Source organism: Protopterus annectens, chromosome 8.part0 (assembly GCF_019279795.1).
Source record: "Protopterus annectens isolate FY-2018-M chromosome 8.part0, PAN1.0, whole genome shotgun sequence".
Classification (NCBI taxonomy): Eukaryota; Metazoa; Chordata; order Ceratodontiformes; family Protopteridae; genus Protopterus; species Protopterus annectens.
The window spans coordinates 266,010,243-266,029,178 of NC_056741.1; the positions used below are offsets into that span (position 1 = coordinate 266,010,243).

The 18,936-nt window shown below is 44.1% G+C and overlaps 1 protein-coding gene across 1 annotated transcript in view; it reads right to left on the reverse strand.

The window, feature by feature from the left end:
* The window catches only part of SEMA4A (semaphorin 4A), a 1,666,552-nt gene extending 1,647,897 nt beyond the window's left edge, over window positions 1-18,655 (reverse strand). The window contains exon 1 of the mRNA XM_044079755.1: window positions 18,639-18,655. The gene's annotated coding sequence lies outside the window, so the exon portion shown is untranslated. The remainder of the gene's footprint in view (window positions 1-18,638) is intronic.
* Between the last annotated feature and the right edge of the window lie 281 nt (window positions 18,656-18,936).

Here is an 18,936-nt window from a genome sequence, read left to right on the forward strand (position 1 = left end):
ACATTAGTCTGTATGACCTACCACTAAGCCATGACAGCCATACAAAAACACTCTGCTAAAATAAATATAACAGTCAATAGTAGGAATTAGTATAAAGGCAATATAGGAGATGTACCATCCAAAGCATGTGAGGCAAAGTTTTAATGGCCAAATCACTGGATTCCCATACTAACCTTCACACTCACAGAACACTGTCAACAGCATACCAGCATCGTCCACGCCCTACAATCTGAAAGGGCTACGCCTATCTCACATACCTTTTTATAGCAGTGTCCTGAAATCACAGTGAGACATGCAATCAACACACACCTGGCTGCATGCAATTAGCAAATGCTGCCTTACAATTGGTGCAGGGGCCATCACATGGACCTATGCAGATACCTACAAAAGCATTCAGTACCCACACTCCACTCATGCAATACAGTCATTGCACAAACCTAATGAGAAAGAGAGAGAGAGAGAGAGAGAGAAAAGAGAAAATATACAGACAGCCAGCAGCAAAACCATGAGTAGCAAACAGCAAGCAGCAAGCAAGCACCACTGACACAGCAACAGCTGCCACAAACACAGGTAATGCAAAGTAGCAGGTTAATACTGTGTTTACTGTGACACCTCAAATGTATCATAGTTCACTATCTATAGCTCTGTCCATGAGATAGGTTTTGTGTGCATAGTCCTGAAATATACACATATGTAATATTGCTGTACATGTTGCCCATCGTGACACTTCCGTAGCTTAGAACAGAAGGCCAGTTGTGCATATGATGCAGTAGATACCAGGGTCAGTAGAGGTTACTCCTCATTGGTGTGGGACCACTGTGTATGTATGGCACTCTTCAGGTACACATCCTGTAGTATGGCCAGGGAGTAATATCAGTCTGTAATGTGGTGCCATGTCCTCCTGGGGTGAATGTAGCACACATCCAGGGATACCATTCTGTAACAGTGATGCTATGTGTCCTGCAATGTTGAGGGTGGCCCTCACCTGGACATGTGAGGAGGATAGGGAGGTTACAGTCATCTGTGATAACTAATTCCACTTGTGTAGGAGAATGGGGGGGGATATCTGCACCTAAACTGTCTGCAACAATATTGCCAATATCTCAAACATGTTTTCCATACGGAAATGCACACACAGTAACATAACACATCCACACACTTGCCACATTCAGGCTTCAAAACACTATCTAGGTATATTCTGGTACATCTGCATGTTACAGTAGCATGTAGCACTATACTGAGTAGTGTCAGTTGTCTGTTGCCATGTTGTTTGGATAGAGTAAAAGGAGCATTTGTTTATCCTACTTTGTTTTGTGGACATTACTTGAAGTGTAACCTTACATGCATCATTGGTAACAACACCTTCTGTGTTGTTGTTCTGTTGTACAGGGTGCTGTCAACATCACTGTTTGTTAAGGGAAATGTGCACCCTGCAGTGCATAGCCCCATTTGGCAAAGAGACATCCCACCCCGCCATTGTGCACACACACCAACCCCACCCACAGTAAAGCATACTTTCCATTTGCAAGGTCCAAACCCCTACCTAGATGTGTTATGACTCTAAAGGCAGACACATTAGCAGAGTGTGCTATTTGCATTAGTAGGAGCAATCTTTTCCAATGCTGTACTTAGAGGGTGCTGACATCATCTGTGTTTACGAAGAGGGATGTGCACCCTGTAGTGTGTTCTCCCAGTTGGCAAAGGCACCTTCCCTCCACAGCGTTATGCACACACACAAACCCCACTCATACTAACACACATACATTCCCGTAGCAGGATTCAAACCCCTACCTAACTATGTTATGATACTAGAGGCGGACGCATTAGCGGGCGCGCTATTCACATTACTAGGAGATTTCATTTCAGTTGATCTACTTATAGGGTGCTGACATCATCAGTGTTTAGAAAGTGGAATGAGCTCCCTGTGGTGTGTTTCCACAGTTGCCAAAAGGGATGTGCTTCTCATACACACTTATACAGACACTTACCCCCATTCACACACACACATGCCACTTGCTGGATTCAAACCCCTACCTAACTATGTTATGACACTAGAGACAGGCGCATTAGCAGAGCGCGCTATTCGGATTACTGGGAGGTAGCATTTCTACTGATCTACTTATAGGGTGCTGACATCTTCATTGTTTGGAATGGGGAATGTGCATCCTGTGGTGTGTTTTCACAGTTGTTAAGAGGAACATTTGAACTAAGTGTGTGAGCATGCCCACTTCAGCCTTCCCATGGCATGTTGTGTGAATGATGTCTCATTTATCAAAGTGTGTGAGCATGCCCAGTGTGAGCTTTCCATATGTTGAACTATGCAGCCCATCACAGTTGTGGATGAGTGTGAACTCCAAAAATAACTCCTGTTTAAGGTTGTGTGTTCTGTGACATGTTGTGTAGTTACTGTCCAGATGCTTCCTGTGAACACAACAGGGATTATACTGTGCCTGCAGGTTTTGCATGGGATACTTTGCATACAATTGTTAACATCCATTCATACTGACCTAGCACTGTTGTACTGTATAGTGTAGTGGTTCAGTACTTTCACTGTGGTGGACATTATCCTGGGCTTTAGTCCTATCACTGATTTACATTTCCATACTGTGCACAACAGCCTCTTTAGGGTCCAGTTGTGCATGTCTGCACAAAGGCAGTGCCTCTATGGACTCTGGTAATTACTGCCCCATAAGCTTAACAAGTGTAGTCTGCAAAGCTATGGAGAGGATCATAATGGAGCTCATGAAGAAAGATATGGAGGACATGCAGACATTGTACCTGTCCCAGTTTGTGTTGATCAAGGGCAAGTCATGCCTTTTGTACTTGGTTGACATTATCAAAACAGTAACTAAGGCCATTGATGAGGGAAAGGCAGTCCATAGAGCCTACCTTGCCCTTGAAAACACTTTCAACACAATACCCCACTCAGGTATTGTAGGAAACCCTACCAACAGAAATGTACACCCATATGTCACAAGATCAGGTTTCAAACTGTCTTACGGACAGGACCCACAGGGTTAGAGTTGCTGGCACTATGTCAGACACCAGGCCAGTCACATGTGGTCTCACACAGGGCTCAGTCCTTGGCCCCTATTGTTTGTTATCTACTTCTCAGAAGTACAGTCCAACATGGGAGGACTTTGGCTGACAAAGTTTGCAGATGACTGCACACTGGGTGCCATAGTGGACAGTGCATCAGACACGGATATCCTTCAGAAGGGGCTCACGGACACTGATAGCTGGTGCCAGAGCCATGGCCTGAAGTCAACTTGCAAAACATGTGTAGTCATACCCTTCAGGGAAAGCAAGGTAACCCCAAGCTACCATATAGGTGGCAATCCTCTAAGCACAGGGAAGGTTATCATGGACCTGGGGACCCAGGTTGACAGTCACTGTTCTGATGACACTCACATTGCTAAAGTGGCTAGTAGGACCTTCTACATTGTCCACATGATCAGGAAGGGATCCACATCCAGATCTAGTGGGTCATTGTTCCCCTGTACTCTTCACTTATCGGACCGGTGATCTGGTACACTGCCTTATCTGGATGTATCTCACCTGACATCTGCAGCAAGTGGGGAGACCCTGAATGTCCCCAACAAAAGGATAAAGGGTCTCCAACATCTGTCATATGCTGCCAGATTGAAGACACTACAGCTCTATTCAGTCACATACTGTCTGCTTAGAGGTGACATGTGCATGACATGCAAGCATGTCCAACCAGGGATTAATGGACATGCTCCACCTCAAAATCGTCAGATCCACCTGAACCACTAGTGCAAGTGACTTACACCGTAGCAGGGATGTACATTGGACATGTTGGAGGGTGGATTTATCACTCGGAGACTCCTATGCTGTGGAATACAATCACGGTCCATGTGAGTCACAGCACCTTGCTGGCTCTGTTCAAGAGGTATCCTGACCTGTGGATGGGAAATCATAGGTTTAACCCGGGGATCGTCACTGTGTCACTGCTGGAGACAGGCACGTCAAACTAATGGGCACAGTACTGTTTCCATATAAGGGGTGGCGTACGCAACCAGACTCTGGGCTAGGCTTAGAACTGCCTTGGGGCAGATAGCCTAGTATGAACCTATGAACCTATCTGACCATGTTGCATTATGTTCAGATGTGAACTACTTACAACGGCCTCAACCAACTGCAGTAGTGTATTCCACAACATGGGTGTACATTGGCAAACACTACCGATGTGCCCAAGGCCATTTCTAATGGTTATTGGATAGTGTGTTTGTCCATCAACACATCATAAGTGCAGTTTGGCATGACATATGTCTTGTTTTGTATACTGTGCCTCTGTCTACCTGTGACACAACATTGATACCCAGGGTATACCTACCATCTCCCATCCACTCGTTAGGATCCCTGTTGAGTAGAATCAATGAGTGACTCTATGGATAACCTGTACTGGTAGTTTACTCATGCGTGGTGGTGGCTTCTGTGTTATGGATAATGCAGTACAGCTTGTCCTATGTATGTCAGTGCTGGGGTTCAGGTCCCTCATGTGCATATCTCCTGCCATTCACATTGTACAAGGTGCGGCATGTGCATTGCTGACAGCTTGGACATGGCTTTCTACATCAGGCACAGCTTGTGTCTGGGTGGCCAACATGGCAGTGTGTGGAGCTGCATTCTGTTTAATCAGGCGACACATTACATGTGTTCCAGCTCTTTGATACTCCTGGTGAGGTACTGTTGTGGACTTTACAGTTGCTGAATGTATCTGCTGAGGTACACCACACAGGCGCTGTTGTGGTCATTTGTAATGCTGCTGAAAGATAACTGCAAAACCACAATGACCTCCCCTTAGCTAGATGTCATAACCCTCATGATTAGGTTGGTATATGGATTGTTGCTGTTAACCCTACAGCCACATTTTTGTCAATGCAGGATATCTATCACCTTGTGTCCCCATTCTGGCATTACATGTTAGGTATGTCATGGGTGCGACACCTATGTGGGAATTGGTGGTCACTTACTGGATTATCCACAGAGGCTGACTATACTGTTTTCACCATTTAACATGCTGACATGGCTATGGCACCAGCTGTCTGTTTCTATGTGGCCCTTTTATGGGATGCTTGTGTCAGCTGGTGTATCAGATATGTCAGGCGGCTTGTTGTCCTCTACAAACATGTTCCAGCACAGTCCTTACTTGTTGGCCTGTACCTATGGGGCATATATACCAGATGGTGAAGGTCCCAGGACCAAGCTTTGTGGGATGCCTGTTATATGTGGTTTGTAGTCTGACATGGCTGCTGCATGTCTGACCATGTCAGTTCTGTCGTTGGTCTGGTTTGCAACCCCTCCCATGACATTGGGGTGTATATATCAGCTGGTGAGCAAATCTATCACGGAACACATAGGGTATTGTACAGAAGGCTTTGCAAGGTCCGGCTACACTGTGTGGACCACATTGCCCTCATCACTGACTTCAAGTACTGTTTCAACTGAGTCACACATGTTTAGGGGTGGGGTCTGCACTTTGTAAACCCACACTGGGTAGGGTCGGGTGTCAATAGATCCACAATATCATTATGTCTGTGGTACATGCTGGTCCTTTCCATAGCTGTGCAGACCAAACCTCTCATGATTCTGTGGTGGTTGTTTTCCTATCCAGTCAGGAGACACCTTTGCTGAGAACACCCACTGTTGTTGTCCACTGCTCTTTGAGTTCGTACCCTGTGGTAAGGGTGACATAATCTCAGGGAGCCGGCAGTCTGCTGGGGAAGGTATTTGGCATTATGGGCGTCGGGTTTGCACTGCACATGTCAGGATGTATGTTGGCCATACCTGTGTGTGTCTGGTATGTTGTTTGTAATATCTGTGTGATCGGAGCATATCCAGGAATCAACAACATGCTTACTACCATCATTTGCAACAGCCTTGGGGTTATCTGTAGTGTCCTGTACAATCTGTATCATAATGGGTTCATACTAGGCTACCCCCCTAGGGCATCTGTAAGCCTGCATGTCCATTTTGTTTGATGGATTCTGGGGAATTGTTTACACCTGTGTCAGTGCTAGTATGATACCAGGGGTATAGTGACAAACAGCTCAGAAGCTGACTTCACACTTCTTTGGACTGAGATGGTATCCATTAAGCCCACTGGGCCAGTGGAAACCACAACACACAATGGTGACTCCTGCACAGACACTTTCTACGGACATCTCCGAGTAAGCATGGACCATGCAATCACAAATGAGAATGAGACCTTCACCACCAAGGGAAAGTGGCCTGTCTGGTGGACCCCAGCCATAAGCAAACTGTATAACAGATGAAGGATACTAATGCAAGACAGAGCTACATCTCCAGAATGTAAGGCAGCTGTGATCAGCAGTAGTAGAAAGCTACATTCTCACATAAAGACACCCAAGTTCAACTTGGGGACATAAATCACCACAGGCGATGAAGGTAACCACACTGCTTTCTTCAGTTATGTCTGGCGCCTGGGTGGGAACCCTCATATATGCTCAGATTTGGTACACAACAACTTATATCCCAGGGACCTGACAGATATTACTGACACCCTGGCAGACCAGTTCAGTGCAATGTACCCCTCCCTCACCCCAAGACATGATAGTTATCACAGCTGTATGTAACCTCACTGTCATCCTGGATGTCCATGTGAGAGCCGCAGTCAGCAAAGGCAGTACACAGCATCAATGGGACCTGATGGTATCCCCAGTTGCATGCTATGTGAACTACAGATGGAGATAAACCTGTATATGCAGATGCTATTTAACCTTAGCCTTGCTACAGGATCTGTACCTGAACACTGGCGTACGGCAACAGTGGTCCCACTCCACAAAGGAGATGCCTCCACAGACCCTGGCAGCTACCACCACACAAGCTTAAACAGCCTTGTCTGCAAAGCTTTGTGAAGGGTCATTATGGAGCTTCCACACAGAGACATTGGTGTCCTACAGACCCTTGATCACACCCAATTCAGCTTTGTACAGTGCAGATCCTGCGTTTTGCACCAAGTTGACTACTTTGAAACTGTCAGTAGAGCCGTTGATGAGGGCTACACAGTCCACACAACCTACCTGCGCTTGGCTAAGGCCTTTGACACAATACCCCACTCAGGCCTCATAGACAAGCTCAACAGCTGAAATATAACACCATATGTCACAGCATAGGTTGCAAAATGGCTCAGAAACAGAACCCATAATGTCAACATTGCAGGTGCCTTGTCAGGTTCGAAGCCAGTCACAAGTGGTGTCCCACAAGGTTGTGTCCTGGGACCTCTCTTATTTGGTATTTACTTTTCAGATGTGAAAGCAAACATAGGAGGGTTGTGGCCGACAAAGTTTACAGATGACTGCAACCTGGGCACCATAGTGAATACATCAGCCAGCACACACATCCTACAGACTGCCGTCACACAGACAGATAGCTGGTGCTGGACTCATGGCCTAAAACTGACTGCAACTGATGTGTAGCCATCCCCTTTGGGAGGAACACAGTACCCACAGATCTGTACATAGACAGCAACCCAATGAGTACAGGAAACAAATCAGACAGCTGGGGACACATGTAGATAGTGACATCTCATTTGACACCCATGTTGCCAAAGTTGTTTGACAGACTTTCTATCTTGGCCACCTTATCATGGAGGGTATTCCATCCAGACCATAGGAGGTCATTGTACCACTATACTTCTCCCTTATCAGGCCCATGCTTGAATACAACGCCCCATTTGGTATGTACCTCAACCAGCACTTGCAGCAGCTGGAGAGACCCCACAAGTACCTTACCATGAAGATCAGGGATCTACAACACATGTCATATACTTCCAGAATAACTAAAAACAAGCAATTTAGAGTGTCATACCACATACATTACAGGTGACCTATGCCTGACATACAAGACCATGTCCGATCAGGATTTGGTAGACATGCTCCACTGCAAGCAATCCACATCCACCAGAAACATGGGAGCTAAAGATTTGAACCTCAGCACATACATGTATAGGACATGCTGAAGGGACAGAGTCATAACTCAGAGGCATCTCAAACTCTAGCAGAGTATCCCAGTTCATGTTAGACAGAGTACCTCACTGACTCTCTTCAAGAGACATCTGGACAGCTGCATGTGGACAGGGGCACAGACTGGACAGAGGCATAGTCACATTATTCAATTATGTAAGGTGGTCATAATGTGTCACTACTAAGTCAGAGGCACAATATTTCGTATCTATGCAGTACACATATTACCACTATGAGGGGTGGCAATAGCAATATTCATCAAGGACACCCTCACCTCATGGTTGGTGGCAACACACGATGCATTGGACACCATCCGGGTGCAATTAACCATAGGCAAGACTGCTCTGAAGTTTGTAGCATGTTACAGGCCATCCTCTGAAACTCAGGTACCTCACAGAGCTTTCATGAAAACAGTGGCGGGGATACATGTACCTGCAAACACCATCACACTGGGTGATCCCAACTATCCAAATATAGACTGGGATCAGTACTACAGCCACAACACTCTAGCCCACAGGTTCCTAGAGTTCATACACTCACATGCCATGGAAGAACTAGTCACCATCCCCACAAGAGGAGACAACATAGTAGATCTCATCATCACAAACATGGGCTCACAATGTTCAACACCAGAGGTATACCCATCATTGGTGAGATCAGATCATGACCTACTCTCAGTGGAAGTCCACATCCCACCCCACCCCAGATAGAAAAGACCACAGTGCAGAACCTCTCAGAAGCCGACTACACACTTCTAATGACTGTTGTGGTCTCTTTCAAAACCCCAAGCCAGCAGACACCATTACCCAAGCCACTGTATCACTTACAACTGCCTTCTACCAGCACCTTCAAGACTGCATGGATGAGGCAATCCCAAACAAAACACAGACTCGTTGTACCAGAGGCAAGCGTCCAGTGTGGTGGACCTCAGCCATAAACAAGCACTACAACACAAGGAAGGAGGTACTACAAGATAGAAGCGATATCCGTGGAAGGGTAGACACCCCTGCTCAATATAGGTGAAACACTGAGTTCCCCAATGAAATCATCCAAGTCAAATATAGGGAGTAAACCCACTAAGGGCTCACGGGACAACAATGAGGCCTTTTATACATCGTTACACACCTGGGAGGAAACTCCCAGATATGCTCAGAATAGGCTCAGAATGCTGTAAATATCACTGAACCTACAGACATTGCCAACATACTGGCTGACAGGTTCAGTGCAGATTTCTCCTCAACCCTCCACCCCAACTGGAGAGATATGTATGAAAGAGGATTGTAGCCCCCAAACATCTCAAATGCTCAGGTGGGAACTGCTCTATCCAAGGGAAAGGACGCAGCATCCATGGGACCAGATGGTGTCCCTGGTTTTGTGCTCCATGAACTCACTCAAGAATTAAACCCGCAGTCAGGGCAGCTGTATGATCTTAGCCTCAACTCAGGATATGTTCCCAAGGAGTGGCATATGTCAATGGTGGACCCACTTCACATGGGGGTGCCTCCACCGACCACGGAAACTACCATCCCATCAGCTTGACAAGCAGGGTCTGCTAAGCTATGGAGAAGATCATAATGGAAGTCATAGATGAGGACATAGGGGACTTGCAGACATTAGATCCAACCCAGTTAGGCTTTGTTGAGGGCAGATCATGCCTTTTAAACTTGGTTGACTGTTTCATAACAGACACCAAGGCCATTGACAAGGGCAAGGCACTCCACACAGCCTACCTTGACCTGGCAAAGGCTTTCAACACAATACCCCACTCGGGTATCATTGAAAACATCACCAGCTTAAATGTGAACCCATACATCACAAGATGGGTTGCAAACCGGCTACGTGACAGAACAGACAGGTTCAGACTTGCTGGTGCCATGTCACACTCCACAACTGTCACAAGTGGTGTCCCACAGGGCTCAGTCCTGGGCCCACTATTGCTCAGCATCTACTTTTCAGAAGTACAAGCAAACACAGCAGGATTATGGCTGACAAAGTTTGAAGATGACTGCAGACTGGGAACCATAGTTGGACACCCATCTGACACAGACATCCTTCAGAAGGGTGTCATAGACACGGATAACTGGTGCCAGAGCCATGGCCTTACATTACACACTAAACAATGCATAGCCATACCCTTTGGGAAGAACAAGGTTACCACTAGTTCCCATGTAGGTGGCAATCCTCTAAGCACACAGGAGGTTATCAGGGACCTGGGCACCCAGGTTGAGAGTAACCTTTTGTTTGACACTCACGTTGCCAGGGTAGTTAGGTAGAACTTCTACATTGCCCACCTCATCATGCAGGGATTCACATCTAGATCCAGGAGGTCATTGTTCCCCTGTACTCTTCACTCATCGGACCATTGATTGAGTGCAATGCCCCATTCAGCATGTATATGACCTGACACCTATGGCAATTGGATGGGCCCACAAATTCCTCGACAGGAGGAGAAAGGGTCTCAAACATATTTCTTATGCTGCCCGACTGGAGGAATTCCAGCTTGATTCCGTGACTTACCGTCTGCTCAGAGGTGACCTGTGCCTGACATCCAAGGCCATGTCCAAACCTGAGTTAATGTACACGCTTCACCTCAAGACCTCTACATCCATCAGAACTACAGTGGCAGGAGATTTAAACCTCAACACAGATATTAATAGGATGTGCTGGAGGGACAGATTCTTCAACCAGAGAGTCCCTATGCTGTGGAACAACATCCTGGTACATGTGAGGCTGAGTACCTCACTGGCTTTATTCAAGTGAGATCTTAATCAATGGATGGGAGATTGCAGGTATGCCCCAGGGATAACCTCAGTATCACTGCTTGTCAGAGGCACAGCAATATAATGGGCAAATTATCCGTCAGAGTGAAGGTGCGGCAGACTCCACGGAACTCTGGTCTAGGCTTATAAATGCCCTAGGGCAGATAGCCTAGTATGAACCTGTGAACCTGTGAACATAGGCCTGGGGCAGTTGCTGCTATTAGGACAGTGGTCTGCAGCAAGCTATATAGTAGTAGTCAGTTTTAGCCATTGGTGTTTGACCATGGCTAATGCATGTTGCTTCTTGTTGTGGTAACAACAGGGGTGTGTGGTTATCCATGCCATTTATTGGTAGTCACCCTCATTTTGTATCTTGTTCCATGTTTTTGCACATGTACATCACTGTATGAGGTGTGACCCTGGTAGTGTCAGGGTGCTGATGTGCGCTTTGACCCTGTTTTCTATTACAGCACTGATATGTGCATTCCCTATACTGTGTGCATTTACACTGCACACATCTTGCTGTTTATACCTTTGGCATTGGGTAGCATTACATCTAGGTTCCTATCCCTTGTGATAGCTATGAGGTGGGTTTGTGTTTTTGTGGTTTATGATTGGTGAGGGTGGATGTTAGTCATGGTCCTCAGGTGTGCATATGATACATGGTATTACATTACTTAACACATGGCATTCATGCCTCGGGTGGTGCTGCAGGGCTGCCTCTGTCGGATGCACATACTACACTCCCTGTACATTTGGAAGCAGGTTGTGTCATGTTAGGCATCCCTGTTACTGTATGAGTGAGTCAGAGTGGGTATCGGTCCCAGTGTTCCTACTGACCAAGCATATGTGCTATCGTTGCCTCTTTGCCAAGGCCAGGGCATACTGGGCACGCCTCCTTCTGCCTACTGGGACAAGGTCAGGTTGTTCCTCCTCCAAGTCACCCCCTGCCTGTGGTGGCCTTGGCAATGGTGGGGGATGTTTGGCCCAGCCCTGTGCTGGTCCTGCTGCAGCTGTTTCCGCAGGATCATATTATGTAGCATAGCACATATCATGATCATTTGGGTACATGTAGTTGGTGTGTACTGCAAAGCTCCACCAGTCGTGTCCAGACATCGGAACCGTGACTTGAGCAGCCCAAACACACGCTCTATGATATTACGTGTTTGTGCGTGTGCCTCATTATGGCGTTCCTGTTCGGGTGTGTGTGCATTTCTGATGGGTGTCATCAGCCACGGCTCAAGTGCATAACCAGCATCCCCCACTAGGTGTCCGTGTGGGAAGTCCCCATTGGCAAATGATTGGTACAGCTGCGTCAGATGCCAGATGTGGGAATCGTGGTAGCTCCCAGGGCAGCCAGCACACACATTCATTATTATGCCCTGGGCATCACACACGACCTGGCAGTTGATGGAGGGTATCCCTTGCGGTTAATGTAGACTCTACCCGCTCACCGGCTGGTGCCTTGATGTGTATGTGTGTGCAGTCTTTTGCACCCAGCAGCTTAGGCTATCCCGCTATTTGCTGGAAGAGAGGCATATTGCTGGACACAACCTCACGGTCACTAGGGACATATATATGATCACTGACATGTGGTGACATGGCATCCAGGAACTGGTGCAGTACCCTGGAGGCTGATGCCTGTGATATCCCCATCATATCGCCAGTTGGTCTCTGAAAGGTACCTGTTGCTAGTATTCTTAGGCCAACACATACCTTGGTTTCCACTGGGATGGGTTCCCCTCTGTTGGTTCTGTGTGTGAGGCGTGGCCTGCACAGCTCAACAATCTGCTGCAGGAGCTCTCTGTCCACTCTATAGCGCTCTACTATCTCCAGCTCATGTAACCCATGGTAGGTGACCCTAGGCCTGTATACTCTTCTCCTTCTCCTCACTCTGGGTTGTCTGTCAGCATCTGCATTATCACCACCCTCAGCAATTCGCCTATGTCTGATTATAACAGCTATGGCAGCCCCTAGCATTTCTGCTCTGAGTTCAGCTTTTTCAGGTTTCAATTCTGATAGCTTAGTTTCTGGCAGTATCTCTTGTGAGAAACAGCCTGCACTGCTCTTTGTTGTGTTTTAAGTGCTGGGTTGGGCTTCTAGTCTGCCTGTGTAATTGCCTGCTTCTAATTGTTTCCACCAATTAACTTTAGTAGTATCTTCTGGCAGTTTCCTGTATTTTGGTTGTTTCCTATTTCCTCTCTGTTTCCTGAGGGAGCAATGTGCACACCGGCTTAAACACGCTCACAGTAACTTAAGCGTGTACACATCCCTACGGTGTTACAGCGCGCACACATCCTTACGGTGTTAGCTAGGCTGATTCATGCTAAAGCAGCGCACACCGCCTTACACACGTGCGCCAGCGCAAACCGTTGTAAACAGTTTGCAACACGCTCCCACATGTTGAACCTGCCTTACAGCGCGCAGCGCGCATGCACGTATATCAAGAAATTTAGAGTGTGGGGAGGGCGTATGCCCTCAATTTCTTGACATTCCTAGTGTTCTGTTGGGACACACCTCCCTCCCTGATGTCTGTCTGTCATCTCTTACCTTACATTGCCCTCCAATCTGGTACATTTCTTTCTATCCTTCCCCCCATGATGTCACCTACCTCTTACTCTGTTCCTCCGCCTTCTCTAACTCTTACACTACTCAGAAAGTGCTCATTACTTATGTGGCAGTGTGATTCAGTATTGTAACCCTCATTTACATAGGATTGCCTAGTAATGCTTAGTTACATATCTTACAGAGCTTCCCCTTGACAACCACTAAGCGGAGGCCATATTGTTTTGCTCTGCAAGTCCCTCCATTGACATTTCATGTAATATATAAATCCCACAATTGTGGGCTTATAAGCCGGTTTTCAGTTTTAGGTAGCGCACCCGTTTGCTTGGTGTGCGCTTCAGATTAAACACATAAATCCCGTGAAAAAAAAGTTATATAACTTTTTTTGCAACACTTTCATGCCAATGGCCACATATTTGGCCATTGGCATGTAATGTAACAAATGCACCCTTTATTTGGAGCTGACATAGCTCCGTTTTAATTTTGCAGAAATGTACTCAGTTGTCAGCTGAGTACATTTCTGCAACTAACACGTCCGTTACACGGACTGGTTTGGAAGCCGTGGATCGCTCACATACCTCATTTGCATATCTTGGAGCTGCAAATGAGGTATTGAGCATTTCCACGCCCACTCCGTGTAAGAGACGTGTTAGCTGTCTCTTACACGGAGATTTGGGCTGTTGCTGAATCAGGAGGCTTACACGGAGGCTTACACTACTCTTAAACTCCGTGTAAGCCTTCCTGAATCTGGCCCTTTGTCTTTTGTTTGTTTTGACAGAATACAGGGAAGGAGAGTAAATGAACTGAGAAGGAAAGGGAGGGGATAAAAACAATAATGCGGAATGGTATCTGTACACAACAACAATGTATTAGTGACTTCATAATGTTGTGCAAGCTATGCCAGGTATTATCAAAGTGTTAAGGCAAATCACGAGGATTCTTTTCAGCAATCTCATTTTAAAGCATTTTGAAACAGTTTGTACTTCATGGCATATGATGAGCTTTGTGCTCTGTTAAATTTTGTCCCCATCATTCCCAGTATATTCTAGTCATTTTTTTAAATGAAAAACTATGAAAACTCATTGTTAAGTTATGGTACAAATGCATTTACAGAATTTCTTATGACATCATTGTAAGCTTAGAACTGGGGAGGTCCATATTCTTTAATGAACATGCCCTGTGTATGTGAAATGGTGCACCCCTTAAAGTCTCCCCCTACCCTGATGTCGCCAGTGATAACAGATTTTCAGTTAGAGAAATATAATTTTAGCAAGGCTTAAATTAAGGAATTGGTACTTATAAGCATGACGGGGGGGGGGGGATTACAATACAACAGGCACTTCATGCTGTAGTGCACAATATAAGTAAAAACTCTTAAACCTATACTGAAATGAGAATTTAAATGTGAATAAAAAATCATAAAAAGCATGGTTAGGTATTGTAAAGGAAATAACACAAATTTGTCACATGCGATAGTGCTTCAAATGAAGGTATTGTTTGAGTTGCCAAAGCTTAACATATATCAGCACCACAGGATTTACAATTACCTTTACAATGAATTTTGCATACTGGTCAGTATATTACAATGATATTATCTGCACTGTTCCATCTTGAGGCTTATAAACTGAAGTTATTTTATTGTTCTCCCCAGTTACATTAAAGGCAACAGGCACATTACCTGTATGTTTTCACTATATAGTTAGTGAATCTAATGCCCTCTTTCCTATTCCAAAGAAGCAGCATTCTAAATGGTGATACCCTGTTGTCTATTTATTGTTTCAAAAACATAAGCTTTAATGTTCTATTAAAAAAAAAAGAAAACATTTTTTTCTAAGTAATGCAAAGATGTATAAATGCAAACTAGGGTACTTACGTATTATCGCGACCAGATTTATAAAGTGCGATAATTTGTCTATTTTCGGCAGAAACACGTTGCCTAACCTAAAAAGGGGTCTGTACAGATGTCGCCAGCAGTTTGTCACAGTGGGAATGAGGCAGGCAGAGCAGAAATGTTGTAAGTTTGTACTTCTGATTGATGCGGCTCATTTTTTCTGCAACTCCGTAGTGGTCCACATCCTTGCAATTCCTGCATTTTTCATTATCCTGTTAGCTACGGGAAACTGACTCAGGAAATGCACACTGAGGTTTTCAGGGACAGTAGTCAGGAAAAGTGAAGGTGCCTGTAAGGAGCATTGAATAATGGCTCATTGCTTGCTCGGGGAGTGATGGCTTTCTCCACAGTTGCAGACTGTTTTAAAAAGGTTGCATTCTTGCTTATGGATCATGACCGTTTCCAATACACAGGATTATATGTATACTAACACTTTGAAATAAATGGGTTTGATTGCTTTTTAAGGACAGAACAGCTGTTTTCAAGTCCTTTGTCATACACAGATAGTAAATACAGTTACAGAGAAAAGAGGCAGGGACTGTTGTCAGTAAAACTCCACCAACAGAACCACACTTTTAAATCAGTATTTCTGAGTCACAACTGCATTAACGTGCCTTCTGAGAGTCTGAACTGTAAACAGGGGTATGTAACAAATCAGATACTTGCAAAAGGACCTTTCTGAAGAAGGGTGTCAGTTTATGTTAACGAGCCATGGTCCTGACTCCTTGTCTGGATGGAAACGTGGTGACTTTGCATGACTTGTCACATTAACGACTACAGACAGACAAGCAGCAGTCAGGTGTGTAGGTCAGCCGGGGACATTACCAGGCAAGAGGAATTCCGCTGTTATTCCGCTTCCTGTGTGCAAAATTTTCTAACACTGTAATACTTAAACATTTTACACACCCCTTAATAAGTGAACATACATGCTCTTTCTTGACAAACGGCTGGTGACATCTTTACAGACCCCTTTTTAGGTTAGGCAACGTGTTTCTGCCAAAAACAGACAAATTATCGCACTTTATAAATCTGGTTGCGATAATACGTAAGTACCCAAACTAGTGATAATGTGGAAAGTACCCGTCAAATATCTGAAATGCTTTGCAATGCATGATGTTGATCATACTATAGGTAGATTTTACTGAACAATTATATCAATGCAGTCATTTCTTGCATGTATGTATAAACACTTCTGTCACTATAGTGACACGCACACTCACAGTGTGTAAATCAATGGACCCAAGCCAATCTGACATACCTGTCAACTATCCAGATTTTCATTGAATGTCCAGATTTTTGCCTCATATTTTTTGTGTTTTTTTTTTTTTTTTATAAAATTTGTGGTTTTCTGGCAAATCATTGAGGATTGCAGTGACTAATAACTTACATTTGAGTTTCAGGCTTCAAACCCTTTGAAAAATGCATGCTAGTACAAATGCTATTATTCTGTCAACCTAATAAGTTATAAGAGTAATATTTAAAATCTGTCCTTTTTTGGTCTTTGTACCCCATTATTTTAGGTTTGTCCAGATTTCTTGCAATCTGATTTTGTGAAAGGTATCTCATGCCTACTAAACTTGGTTGATTTCTCTGAAAGTCACTCAGGCACAAGATGATGGTAACTTCATACAATTACCTTACCTGTAATAACATAAGGCTTTTGAGATGACTTAATATCAATCCATATGTAACTGACTGGATTACCAACTAGGTCAGTATTACATACCAGTCTGTTAGAATTAATGGCATGTCCTACTCCACGATACACGCCACCAGCAATGTACCACAGGGTTTTGGAACCACATCTATCTGCAATCTCTTTATTTGATGACAAATCTGGTCATTAAAGGCCTCTAGCGGATCATGTTCATGGAAGAATACAAGCTTAGAAATATCAGTTCCCTTGAAGATACTCAGATCCTCCAAGAGGGCGTAACTCAGACAAACTCATGGTGCCAAAAGATCACAAACTACAGCTCAGTGCTAAGAAATGTAATAGACAGTTTAGGAAACAGGAACTCTCGCACACTCACCATATAAATGACCCCCCTTAAAATAAACACTATCATTAGAGACCTTTAGTGGTAATGTATTCCACTTTGAGCACCATGTATCCTCTGTCATTAGGAAAGCCTCCTAGCAGGCCCAGTTGATCATTAAGGGCATCTCTTCCTAGTCAAAAGAGGTTATCTTTCACAATTCAGCTGTACAACTCTCCTTAGGCTAGTGTTAAAATGGAATGTGTTTTTGGTATATATCAGTTCAAACACCTAATGCAAACTGGAAAAAAAAGCAGTTCCTGTCTAAAAAAAAATCTTAGCTATGAGTTACCTAGCTTACTCACAGTGAATACAGGCTTGGTCTCTCTCTTCTGACTGCTACACACTACTATGGGTTGATCTATGTTTGACCAACAAAGCTATAAATGACTCAGTCCTCCTCACTTTAATACATATCAATAAAATTGGTTGCAACACAAATTATCAAGGAGCATAAATCTACTTTGCAACATAAACAGGAATTGTTGGCACAACAGACATCTTTCCTGAAGAATTCCCCACCACTGAAACAAAAATCATCTTTATGTAAAGCAAAGGACATCAGTATCTTCAAAAATAATTTAGTTAAATACATGAAAAGTGCAAATTTGCCCCAGATCTAGACCCCCAACCCTTACTGGCAGGAGAAGCAACTAGATTGGCTATACCAATAGGACTGCAGGAACTAGTCTTAACTGGTCTATCACCTAATAAACCCTTATATATATATATATATATATAGAGAGAGAGAGAGAGAGAGAGAGGAAGGGAGGGAGAGGAAAGAAAGAAAGAAGTGTGTTTGTATGTATGTATATATATATATATATATATATATACATATATATATATATATATATATATATATATATATATATATATATATATATATATATATATATATATATATTGCATCTGTTTATCTATCTATATCCATATCTGTATAGATATAGGTAGATAGATATAATCACACACACATACACAGGCGTGTGCGCACGCATGCACGCACACACACCAGTGTATAGATTACAATAGACAGATACTCACACGTTTCTTTTATTTTCAAAAGGTACATACTTTTGTATTCTGTACAAAGTATGTACATACTTTTGAAATTTGTACAAGAGATGATGAGTCTAATCCTCTCTCAGGTTTTGTGTATTACTCTTTCATGAGATCAGAAAAAGTAATGTAAGTCTGATCTATACAATCCAGGTAAGAAATGCTGCTGTTGTGCTAAAATTATTTTGCTTTGAAAACAAGAGTCTCTCTTAAATAATTTATGAGCAACCAAGAAACAATAAATATTGTTCTCTCATTTGCCACAAAAATTAAACTATCATTTGTACTGTTTAACAGAGGGATATAATAATCTTACCTGCTTTTTTCTTCAGCACTTCCAGGGCTTCCGGGAGATTCTCACTGAATGTATTACATTAGCTGCATCTGATGCTTCCCACAGACATATTGCCCCTCCCTCAACCTCACCTCCTTCTTTTTTTTTTTGATCATTAAGTCATGAAGCAAGCCTAAACGTAAGTGGTTCTTTGTTATTCTACCAGCAGCAAACAAAAAACAATGTCAGGAGCTGATTCACTGTCAGATTGCTACCCTTGGAGGCAAGGACTGGAGGTACTGGTAGATTCAGTATCATCTGATGCAATTTTAGTGAAAAT